At 44.5% G+C, this 14,588-nt stretch overlaps 1 pseudogene; it reads right to left on the bottom strand.

Annotated features, from left to right (window-relative positions):
* Positions 1 to 4,418: 4,418 nt before the first annotated feature.
* The window catches only part of LOC146785571 (E3 ubiquitin-protein ligase makorin-1-like), a 38,892-nt pseudogene continuing 28,722 nt past the window's right edge, over positions 4,419 to 14,588 (bottom strand).

Genomic DNA, 14,588 nt, shown 5'->3' with positions numbered 1-14,588 from the left:
AGGGATTCCCCACAATCTTTTTTCACTCTAGACCCAGGGGTGCTTTTTTGTGTTGTTCCATTAGATTTATTTTGCCAGGTCGATATTGTAGTTTAAAAGTGCACTATATGCTGCAGTGGAAGCCATGAGACATGTTTTAAAAGGCTACTTAAGTGGGTGGCACATGGAGTGATGCAGTGTCACTAGTAGTGTTTAATTTAAAGACCCCGGGTACCTGGAGTACATTATACTAGGGACTTACAAGTAAATTAAAGGGTACATTTAGGTGTACACCAATATTACCAAGTTTAAAGGAAAGAGCACCAGCACTTTAGAAATGAAAATAGAATTTCTAAAGTGCACTCATACCCGCGGGTGTCTAGGTGCTGAAGCTCCAAGGGGAAATAGAAGAAGGGTATCAAAACACCAGACAGCAGTGAGGCTCCAGAGAAATGAAAGAACATATTAGAAAGAATTATTAAAGAACCAGGTTTTAAGAGCTTTGCGAAAGGTGAGCAGATTTTTTGAGGTTCTGAAGGTAAGTGGCATGGTAATCCAGAGTTTAACAGTCGTGACTGCAAATCTCTTTCCTCCCCAGGTAGTTCTCCTAAACTTGGGGACAGCCAGATTAGCCTGGGAGGCCGATCTTAGGTTTCTGGCCGGGATATAGCGATGGAAGAGTTGCCTAATGGAGACTTGTCCCTTGGAATGGAGGGCTATAAAGGCTAAGCACAAGGATTTGAACATAACCCTTTTCTTAACCTGGAGCCAGTGGAGTGAAGGGAGAGACTTGGATACCGACTGATGTTTTGGAATCCCTAAAAGCAGCCTGGCAGCTACGTTCTTAACAATTGCAGTTTGTCTAAGGCTTTCTGGGGAACCGTCAGGAAAAACCCGTTGCAATAGTCTATTTTAGCAAAGACTAGAGTGGTAATCACTGCTTTCCACAGGTCCAGAGGGAAGATCTTCCTGAGAGATTTAAAAATGAAAAACAAGATGAGGTGACAGCATTGGCATGTCCCACAATTACCACCCTATGGTCTGACAAGGTTAACGGTAAAGACTAGGTGACCTGAATGAGGGGACAGTGTGAGAAGATGCCATCCAGGGTATGGCCTCCAGAATGAGTAGGACCGCGGACTAGTTGTGAAAGCCCTCAAAGAGAGAAGGAGGCATAATACTGCAGACTGCATGGTCTAACCCTCCCTTGAAGATATATAACTATGAGGTGGCGTTCTTTCCGGATTTTACAGCCAGGGTTCAGGCACAGCGCAGAAGCTTCCAGGCGGTGAAGAAGGAGCTGAGAGATTGGGAGGTGAAGTTTGCGATGTTCTTCCCTGCACGGCTGCGAGTGGAGTCGGATGGCAATTCGTGGTTCTTTGACTCACCGGAGGTGGTCTGGGATTGGATGGAGGGCTGGAGCATGGTGGGAAGCCAAAGAAGAGATCGCCCTAGTAGATCTGGCCTGCAGAGGGGAGTCCGGATGGAGGTGATAGGCGATGGTTCTGCTAAAGATAACAGCCAGCTGGATGAGCAGGACTGATAGCCCTGGCTGTGGGACCGGAGAGCTCGGAACTAGATGAAAACGCAAGTGGGGGGCGCGGGCGGGGGTGTTTAGGACTCACCGTTGGGGGACTGTTTCTATACTTGGGGATGTCATGACATGATATTAGTTGCTGGGTTCATTGATGTGATATGACACGGATTGGTTGCTGTAAATTGAGGATGGCTACAAAATAAGTTCACTGTGATGTATATCTGCGGGAGGGGGGGTCGGTTCACCCCATGCATCTTTAGCATTTCAGGGGGGTGAGAGGCACTCTGCCATGTTTGGGGTGGGTAGTTCTAAATCCACAGGCAGGGAGGCAGGGAGGGGGGGTGGGCTGGGGGTCAGGGGCGGGTGTTTTGCAGTTCCTTTCTGTTTCCAAGGTTGTGGAAAACTCCTATGTTGCGGGCTGGATAGACCGCTAAGTATGTGCTTTGGAGACGAGTTCCAATGTAATTGTATTGTTTTGATATGTTTTGTTTTTCATGGTTTTTTGTGTGTGACAGACACAGGCGTGAAAGTGCTGCTTTTATTTGCGGGTTGCGTCAAGAAGTGTTTACTGTATTGTTAACCTATCAGGCTATGAATATCACCGTGCTAGGGGATGGGGGTTGAAAAGGAGTCATTGGTCTCTGTCTTTTCCTGGAACGTTAATGGCTTGGGTGATAAAATAAAGAGAGGGGTCGTCCGTCCAGCAGTATCTGAAGAGACAGTCCCCAGATCTTGTTCTATTGCAGGAAACCCACTTAGTAGATAACAAAAGTAAGGCCCTCAATAGATGGGGATACTGGCTCCTGGTACATGCTGATTACACCACCGAGTCTAGGGGCACGTGTATCGTGGTTAAAAAATGCACACCACTGATTATTCACAATACGTGGGCGGATCCGGGGGACGGTTTGCAGTAGCTTAGGCCCAGTGGGAGTGGAGGGCCCTAAATGTAGTTTCTGTTTACCTGCCACCGGCACTGGGTAGAGATGCCTTAAGAGATCTGGGCCGAGTATTGACCAAACTTCCTAATGGTACATTGATACTAGGCGGGGATTACAATATGACTATGAACGACACGATTGATAGACACCCGCAGAGTTAGGGGGCCAGACCGAACAAGCTTATGGCGGAAATTACCGCGGCACTGGGCCTCTCAGATGTGGGGTGGGAGCTCCAAAAAGCGGACTCCAAATCTACGTACTTTTCCAGTGTGCACGGTAGTCTCTCCCGAATAGATTATTTTTTAACATATACGGCCTCAGTAGGTAATTTCAGGCCTAGGGGTATATCTGATCATTCCCCAGTGGGGGTTGAGTTCACTCATGGGGAACGGCAGCAGCGTTGCACTATTGTCACTAACCCATGGCTGTTGAAAATACAGGATATCAAGGAGGAGCTCTGTGTGCAGACTGGGTATTTCCTAACAGAAAATCTGGGGTCGGTGGGCTCGGCGCAAACTATATGGGAGGCATATAATGTGGTCCTGAAGGGGTATGCCCTGTCACTGAAATTAAAATACATCGCTTATATTTTTTTTAAAATAAATAAATAAAAAATAAATAAAAGAGAGAAGGAGGCAGTAAGATCTAGAGTATCTCGATCCTCCATATTCTCCAGGTGAAAGTTGAAATCTCCAAGAATAGTGTAATCGGAGGAGTTGGCTTTTATGCCCTATGGGGACTTATGCACATCTATCTAGGAAGGGCTTTCTAGGGCCAGGAGGTTGATAAATCAGGACTCCATTGATTGAGTAGTGGCTGGTAAGGTTGATTCTAAAGATCAAGGCTTCGCATCCGGGGTGAGGTAGCGGGTCAAATCTGACTTTTAAGTGGACTTTAGAGATAATTGCTAGGCCTCCACCTCTATTCGCCAATGCGGTCCAGCCTGGTTAGCGAATAACCGGGGGGGTGGCAGTAACCAGGTCTGGGCCAGATGCGACATCAGCCCATGTCTCTGTTATGAAAGCTATGTCAATAAACGCGCTGTCTAAGAAGGCAGCCATTTCCATTGCATGTTTGGTAAGTGACCGGGCATTAAGCAAAGTGCAATTTAATCGTCCTGCCCTGCGTTTTTGCGTGTTGCCCGTGGATTGTTCAAGTGATTTTATCGTTAGCTTTAGCACTGATTAGCACTGATTAGCAGTGGTAAAGTGCAAGAGTCATAAAGTCAACAAAAACAAATTCCGCTACAAGGAGGCAAATATTTTGGGGGAAGACCTAACCAGGCTATCAGGTCTAACAGGAGTACATAGTGGAATATAAAAATACAGGAGCTGGATGAAGTGTAGTGCAAAAAAACTAAAGTTTACTGAAAATCTTTGATAATGTTAATTAAGGGTTCTTCTGTCCATTAGAAAGTAGAATATGTTTTGAAGAACACAAGAATAGAGTTATAAAAACCTATAAAACCCACAACTGAAGTGAAGTTATGGGTACTGAACAAACCAAAATTGCCCTGAAATTCACCATTTATTTTCAGCTGGGCAAGTCACAACTCACACCCTCACCAGGTGAACAAAACAATGCACACTATGTTCAAATCACTGAAAAAAAAGAACTTGCACAATACTAGTTTATAGTTTAAAGATGTGTTATTCTTCCTAAAACAGAGAAACATTCATATTGGGGTAGGAATGGTCTTTGCAAAGGATGAGGGAAGGTGGACCTGCTTAAAAATTGTTACTTGAGCAGCTGGAATTGATAGGCCTGCCTAGGAGAAACACCGGCACTGACACAACAGCACAAGAAATTGCGACTGTCGCAGGCTGCTCATACAGTCCAAACTCCAGAGACACCATGCTTTAGGTCCAAATCAGAATAATAATCATCTAGATCCTCATGAAACAAATCTCATTCATGTTTAGAGTCTGTTAGGTCATCGTCTGCCCCTGCAGCCATGAGCATCAAGAGAATCTCTCTGAGTTCAAAAGCCACCACCTCATCTTCATCACTCTTGAACAGATAATTGCCCTCTCGCTCTTGGATGAACTCCCAAATGCAGCTTCTCTGCTTGGCCTGATACTTGCTTGAGGAACTTCCTTTGGGCCGCGGCTGTGGCTCTCTGATACGTCCATCTGGATAAGCATGCTTGTAAAAACAATTCCCTCACATGGACAACTCCCTCTACCCTCATTAAAATAACGGCCTTCTCCTTCTGCTGCATAGGGGCATACCTGTTACTTCAACTCTGGACTGCTCTCTAGATGGTCATGCTGATCCTCCATTCCTTTTGCTTGCTCAGGAGCTTCAGATGTTGTGACTGGGGCACATTCACAGTTGGGTTGCCCGGGTACAAATTCTACTTCGTTAACCCAGTCTTCAATGCATGGCATTGACACAATGTGTTGGGACTTTTCCACTTCAGTCTCAGTTGTGCTAGGCTCAGCAATTGTGCTCACTTCAGAACACAAGACCAGGTTCAATACTGGGAAAGACAAATCCACAGAAGTCCTTTCATCGAGTACCAGCTACTGGTCCTTTATGTGCTCATATCTCCACTGATCCCTGTAGGCATAGCACCCTCGCTGGTATTAACTGCAGCTCATTGTAGGATGACTGCTATAGAGATCGTAGGATTAACAGCAGCAGTGGCGTAGCTGGGGGGGTGGCGGTCTGCCTGCGCTGCACTGTTTTTGGGGCCGGCGGAGGTGAGTAAGTTGGGTCTGTCAACTACCACCGTCCCCCGTGAACAAGTTGTCTGTCGGCTGCAAACCCTCTCCCCTCCCTGGAACAAGTCGTCCATTGACAGATTGACAGCCATCCCCCCGCTCTTACCTTCACTGGGTGAAAAACTTAGGGGCCTCCTCGGGCCACAGTAGATCTAGCTACGCAACTGAGCCGCAGTTGCAACCTTCTATGCAAACTCCATGTATGAAATATCTGAGAAGCTGGCATACCTTCAGTTACCTGCCAGGTCCAGCCTTCCCCTGGGGGATAGTGGCGATGATGGCGAGGGGGGTAGGGCCCCGGGTGGTGGAGGAAAAGGAGCCAGCATCCGCTGCTGACTGTATTCCCAGAGCCACTGCATTGAATACAACATTTTTATATACAAAATAATAAGTAAAGCACTGGGGAATTAAAAACATCTCCAGCACTCACCATAAGTGATTGACCTTGTTTGTAAATTAGATAAAAAGAGCCCTCCATCGTTTGTCTAGATATTTCATAGCATGCTGTTGTCCTGTATTTAGTAACATTATGAACCACATTTTCACTCGGCTGTGTCTATTTTCTATGATGTTAATGTTAATGTTAATGTTATTGACATTTATAGAGCACTGTTACCCGAGGGTGTCCTGGCGCTATGTATGATGTACTGCTGAAACTTGAACACAGAATGGATCCATATTGGGCCTAGGCATTGAATAACCATGTTTTCAAGGCCTTCCTGAAGTCCAGTTATTTTGAAATGCCTCCAAGAGACAGCGGAAGAGCTGATGATGCTGAGTACATGTATGAATTCACACATGCAAGCAATAGATGATCTAATGTATGTTGCTTTTTCCATTACATACAAAAGGTGTTTCTAGTTTGACAGAAATGCAATTCACGGTTTTCATGAGATTGGATAGAAGGCAACAATCTTGTGCCCATGGAATAAAGAGGCTTCAAGCAGGGTCATTATACAAATGAGCACTGTTTTAGCCTGTGGGCCATTGGTCAGAATGCAATGGAAATAGGTTTTAGCTCCACCTTCGACCTTATGAACCGCAGTATCTTGTGGCATAAACTGCAGAATATGACTATTCCCCATAACCTTCTTGTTATCCCACAAGACCTACAGCCAGAAAATTGGGCTACATTGTAGTTAGATTTAAGCGGGGCCTTATGAAAAAGAATCCTGCTTGAAAATGTGCTGAGACAGGCCGTGTTCTTTCTCCTATGTTGTTTTCTCTATTTCTTGCAGATTTCCCACAAGTTCTCTCTGATTCCTAATCATTCATTTGCTATGTTCTTGTTCCCTAGAACATGTAATACCTTAAATGATAGGAAGAGAAATGTCTTGTCTTTTCTATGCAGATTTTTAACCTGGCCAAAGGGGACCTGTAAAATAAAATGGAAACATTCTGTAAGTACTGTGTGGCAAATACATTTGGATAAGAGAAAAATAATACATTTTGGGAAGAAGGCAGAATTGTATAAGTGTTTAGTAGGAGACAAACTTGTGGCAGTGGTAATCTCCTATCAGTATTTGGGGGATGACATTTCATAATACAATTGGGCTCTTCATGGAGAAATTGTGGATGCTCAGGCAGTATCCACAATCGGAGTGCTAGTAAAATTAAGATAAAAAAAATTCATTTGGAGGGCCATCTATGATCCATATATTTACTGCGCATAAACCAATAGTGCCTACACAGTGTCTGTATGCAGCAGAATTACTGTATCTTGGCTCCGAGGTAAAGTAAGATAAAGGTGAAGGTATATGTTTGAAAAAAATGTTGGGGTTACCTAAAAGCACAGTGGGTCCTATAATAAGACTACAAGGGGACCCACAGCCTTAGAATTTTCTTCCTCATAAATCTAATATATGCTTCTGGGATCTTCTGGGATCAACTATGGGTCATGGAGGAATACAACATTTCAGGTCTCTGTGCCAAAGAAGTAGTTACCCTCTAATTAAAATGGGCAACAAGGATTAAAAACAGATTAGAAGCTATTGCTAATATGAATATTGGGAATTTTAAGGCCATGGTGCCACCTCATCTTTCTAAGTAGAGCTTGAAAGTTGCTTGCAAGAGGAAATCGAGGTTTTCGGACTCATGCTATTGAACTGCAAAACCCTCAACCTGTTATATGATGGAGTCTTGGCATGATCAGCAGGTATACCCATATATATTTGCATTGTAGAATCCCCACTTACGCTTGCTGCTAATAAAATTCCGGGTAGGTTTAGCAATTGGTATTTAAAGTACTAGAAATGTTGCCACGTTTTGGATATGAAAATTAACTATACTTGTGGGTTATGCTGTAACAGCTTTAATGTTCACGTATTACTTGTTTGTCTGCATTCTTGCAGAGTTCGAAGTCAGATTCTTAAACCACTCTTTTTAAAATACATGTACCATCATTTTGAGCCACTCTCCCTACTTTCTGACATGAAACTTTTTAACTTAACACGTGCTTTGGCAACATTTAAAAAATAAGTTAGGGGTAGAAAGTTTATGATTTTTAATAATTATGTTGAAGTCTATTGATCTCCATGTCAGAGTATGCTTGCTCTAGTACAGGGGTAGAAGCGGTTTTAGTTTCTTTGTGTAAATTAGGATGATAATGCAATGTGGGTTTCTGCTCTTAGGGTGTTTCTGAGGTGTTTTGGGTACAGGGTTGTGTTTTCAAGAATGTGTTGAACAGGATGTGGAAGGTTGGGGCCATTGGGTTTTAACATTGCATACAATGTGTATTTATTGTGTAACAGACGAATGTCAAAATAATAAAGATTTTCTGACTGACTGATTAATTCTTGTAATTGACTGGTGAAAAGGGTACAATTCTGTTTGCGAGCAACAACACATTTCATGCAACTTTTTTGTTCTATTTTAAATGTGTTTTCTATGCCATTGTCTATTTCTTATTTTGCTGTGTATCAATGAGCCAAAAGGTTAATGTGTCTTACAAATGACAGATTCTGGTAGGGGTGATACCATAGCCGTGCACTTCAATACAAAATATATACTGGCAAAGCTAATAGGTCTGGCTTTTTGTTAGGGGATCTTTTGGTGTAAGTTGAGTGATTTTGTGTGCACTGCACCATCTGTCCTAAAAAGAAAATCATTTAATTACGCAACATATTGGGTCACAATGCAGAAGCTGGAAGTAGGACGCATTTGATGAAAAAAACTCCATTAGCACAGTTACTCAGCACCCTCAAAAAAGAGTGTTATGAAAAGAAGACAGAAGGTTACATTTGTACGACCCTAAAAGGCATAGCAAGCAAAGTATTATATAGAAGATAATTTTGAGAAAGGTCCAATATTTTCATTACATCTTAAGGAAGCATACCCATTTTTAGTGTGTGAACCAAAAGCCAGTAATCCCAACATATTATAACAGCAGAGTAAAACTAATGAGCGCACAATAGTTGTTAGTGAATATAACTGTGCATTTATGACAGGTCAAGTCACCCAAATAGCAGGCACTTCCCAAACAAAAAAAGCTAAAAACAAGGAACTAAAATGTCTAACAAAATTTGACCTGATGCCCAGCCCCAAAACCTGACGGGAACACAATTGGAAGAAAGGCCATGGGGGACAATCCATCTAAGCAATGGCATTCCATGAAAGCAAAGAAAGCTGATAGCTGAAAGGAGCTGAGCCAAAACCCTCATTCTCTTTCAGCATTTCATGTGCTATTTGTTTTAAGAACTGATGACATAAGATGTTCTGACAGTTAAAACTGATGGTAGCCAGTTCTTAATATGACCTCAATATGATCTTTCTGTAGAACAAGCCATTACTTGGAGAGGAAGTGCATGGGCTGCAGACAGTGGAGAGCACTTAAACACAGAGCAGTGATTCACCTGCTTCTTTTTTCTGTGCAGGGGCATCCTTAGTAAAAAGGAAAATAGAGGCTGGCTCTTTGCTGGGGCACAGACACACACATCTGTGCACCAGCAAGGAGACAGGTGATGCTGTATTTTTTCTTAGGCTAAGAAAAGTCCAAATAACATCTAGGTCCATTTGGGGGTTCAAGCACACAATTCTGTGCCCCAGCAAGGAGACAGGCGCTCTTTGGATTTTGCTTAGCTTAGACTACTGATAATAGAAAATGAGCAGCAGTTTTTTCCTGTAGTGTTATTTAAACTGAGCAATCAATCAATGAGTGCTCATTAAGCATGGCTACTCACCCGTGAGGGTCTCAAGGCACTGGGGAAAAGGGGGGGTGGAGGGACTTGCATTTCTGACTGGGCATTGTGGTTCATTCGAAGAGCCAGGTCTTGAGATCCTTCCAGAGTTGGGGTCAGAGACGTGGAGAACCTGTGGTGAAGAGGCATGGCATTCCAGGATTTGGTGGCAAGGTAGGAGAAGGATCTTGCAGAGGATCGAGGGACGGTGGCCAGGGCGAGAGCGGAGGTGTCTGGTGGGTGCGCGGTTCAGGTGCAGGTCTGGTATCGTGGAGGTATTTGTAGGTGTGTGTGAGGAGCTTGAAAGTGACTCTTTTGTTGACTGAGAGCCAGTGGAGTTCTTGTAGGTGTTTGGAGATATGGCTGTGTTGGGGGAGGTTCAGGACCAATCTGGCTGTGCATTCTGCACGTTCTGAAGTTTTCTGAGGAGTTTCTGGGTGGTGCCTGTGTAGAGTGCATTGCATTAGTCGAGTCTGCTGTTGTTTGTGTGTACTGGGTGACTGTCTTCCTGGCCTCAGTTGGGATCAATCGGAAGGTTTTCTGAAGCAGGCGAAGGGTGTGGAAGCATGATGAGGCGACGAGTTGTGTTTAAAAATGTAATGCTATTCTTGATACTGAGGATGTGGCAAGCTGGATTAGGAACACATTGAATTAATTTTCTGAAAAAAGGTTTGGTACCTGACTGTTCTATGTATTGGTAGTTCAACTCTCTACTCTGTCCAGTCAAGGTGTACGTATGTAAATGTGTGGGTACGTGCTATTTTAATTGCATAAAACTATATAGAAGGAGTGTCTTCAGAACTTCCTGAATTGGAGGACAGTTGGGGTAGCCCTAATAAATACAGGGATGTCGCTCCAGATCCTGGACACAGATTTAGAGAATGCTTCTTGTCTTGTTTTTTTCTTTTTGTAATGTTTTGTTGCCAATTTGTGCTGGCTGTGGATAGCAATCCTGCCTGCCCAATAGGTGGGGTGCTGGCCATGATGGTTGTGTAGAAGATTGAGCTGGGTTTGAAGATGTGTGGAACATAAATTGTAGTGCCATCATGGTATGGGTGATTCAGACATATTTTTTCTGGCCCTTGATGGTGTGCTGTGGTGTGTAGGATGGCCCTAAGAAGGGCCAGTGAAGAGTCTGGGAGGCCATGGAAGAGCATGTTGTCACAATCCAGATGTGAAAGTATGATGGGCTGAACAGGAGTTCTGAACTTTTTTTCTGAGGGAATTTGTTTCACTTTCTATAGTAGAGAGAGTTTGCTAGGCCATTTTGCTTTTCTTTGCAATGTGTTTCTTTTGTGTGAGACCACTGTCCATGGTCCACTAAGTGACCTGGCATTGTGTGAAAGTTGTGGTTTGAATCCATTCAGATTGGTGTCATTAAGCACAGTTTGGACTAATAGTTGCTAGTTGTTCTTGGTGACTACAAGGAATTTTGTGTTGGTGGGGATGAGCTATCGATAGGTGGTGAAATCCATGACTGGTGAAGTGCTGGTAGTATTTGAGCTGTTGGATGTTTGGAGTAGTCTTTCAAGTAAAGTTGTGTGCCATCTGGGTATTTGTACTTTTTGCTACTGCTTTTTGTGAGTCATAAAGGCGTTTTTGTATCGTTTGCAGATCATGTGCATAAGATGGACCCTGAGGGACTCTACATGTTATGGGGATGTTCTGGGACACAGAGGTGCCCATGAGAATGAACTGGTCTCGGATAGGAAGAAGGAGAGCCAGTCAGTGACATTGCCATGAAGCACCATTTGAGACTACAGGCCGTGGATGAGGGTGGGATAATAGTTAGATGGTATTCATGATAGCCAAGAGGTCAGGTAATGTCAGGAGGCAGGGATCACCTTTTTCTGTGGCCAGGAAGGTATAATATGTGATCTGTACTATACCTGCTGTTAGACCTCGCATCCTCGGCAGGGTTTTCCCTGACTTTTTGCCTCTACCGCCTATGTTTTTTATGCTATGCTGGATTTTGTTTTTGCTGGTTTAGATGCTTTGGGCACTTTGGCACTGCTGATCAGTGTCAAAGTGCAAGTGCTCCCTGTATAAATTGTTAAGGTTATTGGTTATCAATGATTGGCATATTTGTCTTATCAGTAGGTCCCTAGTAAAGTGCACTAAGTGTACCAGGGCTTGTAAATCAAATGCTACTAGTGGGCCTGCAGCACTGATTGTGCCACCCACATGAGTAGCCCCAAAGCGATGTCTCAGGCCTGCTACCGCAGTGCCTGTGCACAGTTGCTAACTGCCATTTTGACCTGATAAGTGCACCCACTTGCCAGGCCATACCTTTCCCTTTCTGTGCACATAAGACACGCCTATAGCAGGCCCAAGGTACCCCCCTGGGCGGGGTGCAGTGTATGTGAAAGGTAAGACATGTACTGATGTGTGTACCATGTCCTGATAGTAAAATACTGCCAATTTCGTTTTTCACTATTGAAAGGCTATCTTGCCCATAGGACAGAATGGGGGATGCTGTGTAACATGTTTACCTGCATATCTTCCCATAGGATTGAGATAAGAAATTGGAGTTTGGTATCCCTGAACTCAGAATTTAATAAAACATCTTTTAGTAAAGATGGTTTTTAAATTCTGTGTTTGTAAAAAGGACTTTTAGAAAGTGGCTATTTTCCTGCTCAACCTTTCTGTGTGCCTCTGCCTGTTTGTGGATTGACTGTCTGGCTTGAGAGTGACAGGGGCTGGGGTGGCTCCAGGAATCTGGGTGAGTCAGCACTAGGCTGAATAGACCTATCTGCATTTGGAGTGGTGGGAGGAGTAACACCTGGGCCTGAATAGGGTTATGCCTGCCTTCCACAATGCTGGCTTCACCTCCTGCGGTGCGTCTGAGGACTCTGGCCCACATTCACAAAGGAAGAAGTTGTGCACAGGCAGAGTGTACCCAGAACTGGTTTGAACTGGGTCCAGGACCCCTAACACATAGAGAACAAAGACTTTTGTGATATAAAAGTAAGAGCTGAAACCCCAGTGAAATTAGACTACTTCGTGATCAAGAGGAATCTCTGCCAAAGAAGGTCAGCTGAAGAGACTGAGGAGAAGTATTGCCCTTGCTGTGTGCTCTGGGGCTGGCCTGCTGTTTGCTGATTCAACCAAGGAGAGGACAAGGGACTTGGCTGTGTGCTGTGTCCCACCTCTTGCCAAGAGGAATTTGCTGTGTGCTGTGTCCTGAAGGAACACGTCTCCAAGGGCCCGAGAAGAGCTGGCCTCCTGTTGTGGAAACTCAGGACCATCAAAGTTTCAATCCCTGTCTCAGCAACGCTGTGTGTGGGTGCTTTTCCAGCCTGAGACTGCCATAGGGTCTGTGGTGCTCATCTTTGAGGTGCCCCATGACCGCATGGCCCCCGCAGCGCAAATTATCGTCCACGCTGCTGTCTTCACCGCCTGGCCCGAGCCACCACCTGTAATGAGGCTTTGAGTGTCTGTCACTGCCTCCGGCCCGAGCCGCAACATATGAAAGGATTTCTACGAGTCACGGAATCCGCAGAACTTAGAGTGAGCGTAATCACTGCTGGCCCAAGAAATCTGCCCGAGATCGTCAAAGAAGAAGAGGCAGCGCCGTAACCCGTCCAGCTACAGCGTCACCTAGCAACAGAGTGTTCCAGCCGCCAAGCCGCTGCTGACCTTGTACCCACACAGCAGGACGTCCGACGTGTGGAGAGAGAGACGAGTGGAGCAACCCCCAGGTAAGGCTTGGACTCCGGTCCCGAGCCGCGGTGTGCGTCACCTGGGGGCGAGCTGGAAAGTGAAGGAGCAGCTCCAATCTCTCCTGCTGCATCGCGCCTCTGTGCTGAGACCCTCGAGCGGTTCGTACTTACAGAATAATACTGGGGCTGCCCTCTAATTCTTATTTCTCATCGATTTGGGGGCTATCTTTGTACGCGCTGACCACTTATGTCAGCTGAAAGCTAATACGACTAGTTTAACCTTGACAGTACCGCATGCTGGTGCTGAATCGAACTGTATTATAACATTTGAATTGCCGAGAAGAACCTACAAATGATTTTTACGTAACATCCTGAGAAGTCAATCATAAGTATACGCATATGTTGGATTTTTTGTCGTTTTGGTCTTGTCATACTTTAGATAAAGATACTTTATTTTTTATAACAACCTGTGTGGTGTCCATTTGTAGTGTTTCACTGTGTTACTGTGGGTGTTGGTGCAAATACTTTACACATTGCCTTGGGGATAAGCCTGTCTGCTCATGCCAAGCTACCAAGGGGTTGGGCAGGGGTTATCTACAGTGTGTTTCCCCCTTACCCTGACTAGAAGCAAGGGTCCCTATTTGGTCAAAGATACCTACCTCTGCCAACTAGAGACCTCCATTTCTAACACCTGCCCTCTGCTGCAGCATGATCTGATGCTGGATTGGTAGTAAAAGAGCAGAATTACATGATCTTGGAGTTGTGCATAGACTGTTTCTTTAATAATCCGCTCGATGATGGGTAGGTCAGCAATGGACCAGCAGTTGACAAGTTCATCCAGTCTGGGGTTCTTCAGCAATTGGTGGATCTGGCCTGCCTTGAGAACTTCTGGGAAGATGTCTTAAGTCAGTGAAGGATTGATGATAGTCAGTATGAATGAGAAAGCTTCTCTGGAAAATTCTTTGATGAAGGATGAGGGAACAACATCACTTGCAAATGAAGGAGCCTTGAAGGAGCTGAGAATGTCAACAAGATCTGCGTGAAACAAGGGGTTGAAGGGAGACCATTGCGGGATGCAATGCAACGGGATGGTTGTCAGAAGAGAAACAGTTTTGTTGCACTTCACATGCTCTTATTTGTTCTGTATTTATTCAATAAAGAAGAGTTTCATATCATAAGGTGTTTCTGTTTGTTACTAAAACTTGAATAAGTAGCTATTGTCTGTCATCTGAAATCCACATCTTTTCACTATCAACGTGGATCCAGATGTACAGAGAGCAGCCTAACACCAATATCCTAATGATCTGTCTCCTAGACATCATTTCACTGTGTAACTGCTGCCTGTTGTTTAAGAGGAAAAGCAAACATTTAATCATGGTAGGAGGTTCAGACTGGTTATGTCAGAAGCATAGAACATTTTTTTGGGTGCACCCAGGTAAGCTCATGCTGTTTTGTTAATGTTGCGCTGGGTCACTAATTCACCATGAGTGCTCGTCTCTGTGTTGTGTGAACAGGTGGACACAAAGACATTTGTATGTGTGGTGCATGCAAGTTCAACAAGAGGTCAG

The sequence above is a fragment of the Triturus cristatus genome, chromosome 11 (genome assembly GCF_964204655.1).
Source record: "Triturus cristatus chromosome 11, aTriCri1.1, whole genome shotgun sequence".
NCBI classification, from domain to species: Eukaryota; Metazoa; Chordata; class Amphibia; order Caudata; family Salamandridae; genus Triturus; species Triturus cristatus.
The sequence above is the reverse complement of the archived record's forward strand: the minus strand, read 5'-3'. Positions and strand labels throughout refer to the sequence as shown.